Source organism: Octopus bimaculoides, chromosome 9, assembly GCF_046866305.1.
Source record: "Octopus bimaculoides isolate indiv1 chromosome 9, ASM4686630v1, whole genome shotgun sequence".
NCBI classification, from domain to species: Eukaryota; Metazoa; Mollusca; class Cephalopoda; order Octopoda; family Octopodidae; genus Octopus; species Octopus bimaculoides.
This window is the reverse complement of record NC_142936.1, coordinates 72,333,822-72,337,583: the sequence shown is the minus strand read 5'-3', so window position 1 is coordinate 72,337,583 and position 3,762 is coordinate 72,333,822. Positions and strand designations below refer to the sequence as shown.

Genomic DNA, 3,762 nt, shown 5'->3' with positions numbered 1-3,762 from the left:
TATATATATATATATATATATATATATATATATATATATATATATATATATACATACCGTATTTTAACGTGTATAAGGAACCCCGTAATTTTAGGGACTTAAAATTTGAAAAAAAAAAGGTTTTGCAAGGGATTATAATACTATCCAAGTATAAGAAACTCCCATATTTTTTAAAGTTAATTTTTGACAAAAAAGGGTTCCTTATACACGTTAAAATTGAATATATTTTGTTGTTCGATTCATTAGAAAAGTTCATTGATGTGAATTTATTAGATTCATTAGAAAGTTCATTGATGTTAATTTATGTCGAGCAAATACATCAAACAGTTGGCGAGTGAACTCTGGTGGTTTTCTTGATAATAAACACTACGTGCTTTCCACAAAAGAATAAATTCCTGGTAACTTAGAATTCTGATTTCCTGTTATTGCTCTTCATTGATATTTTTATCTACTAACCCCGGAAGAATGAAAAGCGAAAAAGAAATTGACCTTGGTGAAGTTTGAACTCAGAGTGTAAAAAGATAGTGTTACCGAACGCTCTAACGACTGTGCTAATTGACCGCTTTTAACATAAATCGTAACGTGTAGTAGATAACCCATATGAATGTGTTTTCATTTTCTTTATAGTTCTATTGTTTCAAGTATGTATTGTTATAAAGCGTTTGTGTCGATTGGCGGAGAGCTGATAAAAATACCAAATTAAACAGACGACGTTTTTATCCTTTCCACAGAATCTACATTTTTTTTTAATACAATATTTCACGTTTCTATGAAGTCATTTAGTTTCGAAGTAGATCGAAAATGCAAAAATAACAAAAAATGCGTATTAAACATCCACACTAAACATACGAACAAAAGATTAGCGGCTGAGAAATCTGCGCAGGCATGGCTGTGTAGCTAAGATGTTTGCTATACAACCGTGTGGTTGCGGGTTTAATCACACGGTGTGTCGTGGCTGGCTTTGTGAGTCGTCGTCGTCATACATCGTTACGCCTTTTGCAGTGCGTTGATAATACTACAACGAAAGCCTTCCCGATTAGGCGTCAGTTCGCCCATCAGATAAAGCCTCAGCGTTGTTTCGTTCTGACTTTCTCATAATGTTTTTCTTGACAGAGAAGCGCTGGATCATCCATTAAGCAAGATAAACCACGTGTTTGGGGCATCAAGGGATCTGGGGAGCACCACAGAAATGGTAAATGGTTTACAGCACAAAAGAAGTCATTTTAAACTTGCTAAAGTAATATTCGAAGTGGTTTATATCAGGGGTTTTCAAACTGTGGTCCGCGGACCACAAGGGGCCCGCAAGGATAAGACAAGGGGTCCGTGGACAGCAAATACTTTTTTATGGGCGATTTGATTTTATATATGTTTTTTAATCGAGATCTTTTAATTGACAATAAACCTATTTGTTAAATACTGTCAAATAAATAAATGTAAAAATATATGTTATTTTAAGCAAATATTTATGTATAAATTTCATAAGCGTTTATAAGGGGGTCCCTAAGATAAAGCCTGAAATATAAAGGGGTCCGCAAATCAAAAAGTTTGAAAACCTCTGGTTTATACGATACGAAATAGAATTTTGAAGTGTTCATGGCATCATAGCGAAGATCTGACCAAAGACTTTACAACTAAAACAAAGCGGGAGAAAACTTTTCAAATGTAAATAAAGTGAAAGTATACAAAAATAAACATAGTTTTGTTAAACCAATTGAGAATATTGGGTATTACTTATCCCACATTCTTTAAGTTTTTTCATGTAGCTTATCGAGGGATCTTGCCTAGCCTTTCAGTTCAGCTGGTATAGGTCTTGATTAAGTGCAAAAGTCCGCTGGAATTTTCCTCGATAGTTTCATGACCTGCGGTAACTGACTCTGGATATTATCGTAGTTATGTACGTATAGTAATTTTCCCACGTGGTACGTAATTCACTGTTTGATTATTGCTACGATCTTTTCAATCAAGGTTGTTTCTTTGCATTCGCTTAAAGAAGATAACTATTTCTCTTACCAGACTTACATTAATGACAAAAGTGATAGGAGATAGTATTCATTACCCGGGATAATGAATGATCCTCTATGCCTATGTGTTTGAATCCGACATCATGTTTCTTTGTATGTATGTATGTATGTATGTATGTATGTATGTATGTATGTATGCATGCATGTATGTATGTATGTATGTATGCATGCATATATGAATGTATACATGTATGTATGCATGCATGTATGGACGGATGGACGAATGGATGGGTGCATGCATGCATTATGTATGCATATATGCATGTATGCATATATGTATGCAAGCATGTATGTATGCACGTATGCATATTAGCATGCATGCATGTATGCATGCATGTATTTATATATGCATGTATGCTTATATGCATGCATGCATGTAGTTCACAACGAAATAGTTACAGTCAGAATCAAAAGTGACTTGTGTGGATGTATATAGGCAGATATAGAGGTACGTTATGTATGTATGTATGTATGTATGTACATATATATATATATACATGCATACATACATATATGTATATATATATATACATACATATATATATATATATGAATATATACGCTTGTATGTAAGTATGCACATATATACACAAGGTACACGTGCTTATGCGCGTACGCATTATCTATATGTTTGTCTATGTGTGTGTGAGTGCTTGTGTGTACGTGTGCGTATGTGTGTATGTGTGCGCACGCGCGTGTGTGCATATCGTGTGTGAATTGTACAACGAAGCCCTTGAAGTCCTGAGCTAAACGTGACGGACACGCTAATGACTGAACGTGTCGACAGACGTAACTAACAACATTTAAGCAAGTTAAATATGATAGATAGATAGATAGATAGATAGATAGATAGATAGATAGATAGATAGATGGATAATGCGTACTTGCATAGATAGATAGCAAAAATAGAAGATAGAAAAACAGATTTTGTCGAGGGGAAAAGATCGAGAGAATGGAGCAGTAAAGATTTCTGTGAGGATTGATGTATTGAAAGACGCAGGTGTCGTTGAACACATACCCAACAGATTTTAACTCTTGTAATCTATGGCAAAAACTGGAACGACAGATGGCGATATAACCTAAAAGTGATCCACTCTGAAGCTGCTATTCCTAATGGTTCGGTTGATGCGTCAGTCAGATTTTCATTCACGCCTACGAAGGACTTTCTACTCCAGTACGTTCCACTGTCTTAAGAGATATCTAAGACTGCATTATCTCATGTGACCTACATTTACCTCTTCTTTTTTTCTCCGGGTTTATTTTTTTGTACGATTTGTTTGTTACATTTATCTGGCTCAATTAAAAAGTTACTGGGAGATAAAAGCACAGAAAGGTTGATAAAAATAAGATACAAAAAATGTTAAAGAAGTTATAAGAAATGTCATTGTAAAAAGTCACTGAAAAAAATAATCACAGAAAAAGTCACAGGATAAAGCTACAAGAAAAGTAACAGGGAAAAAAATCACATAAAAAGTGACAGGAAAAGTCATTGGAAAAAGTAAGGCGGTATGTCAATGGAAAAGATCTCAAGAAAAAGTCACTGAAAAAACTTATTGAAAAAGTCCCTGGAAAGAAATGGCAGACAAAAGTTACTGGAAAGAAATCGCAGACAAAAGTCACAGGAAAAGACACAAAAAATATGTCACATATAAAACGTCACAAGAGAAAATTTACAGAACAATGTCATTGAAATTGACTTGCCCACATTCTCGAAATTGCTGGTCTTGTGCCAAAATTTGAA

General features: G+C 34.4%; 1 long non-coding RNA gene across 1 annotated transcript in view; it reads right to left on the bottom strand.

Annotated features, from left to right (window-relative positions):
- Positions 1 to 3,762, bottom strand: part of LOC149134193 (uncharacterized) — a 6,781-nt gene extending 3,019 nt beyond the window's left edge. The window contains exon 1 of the long non-coding RNA XR_016242989.1: positions 3,040 to 3,762. This is a non-coding gene — a long non-coding RNA (uncharacterized LOC149134193). The remainder of the gene's footprint in view (positions 1 to 3,039) is intronic.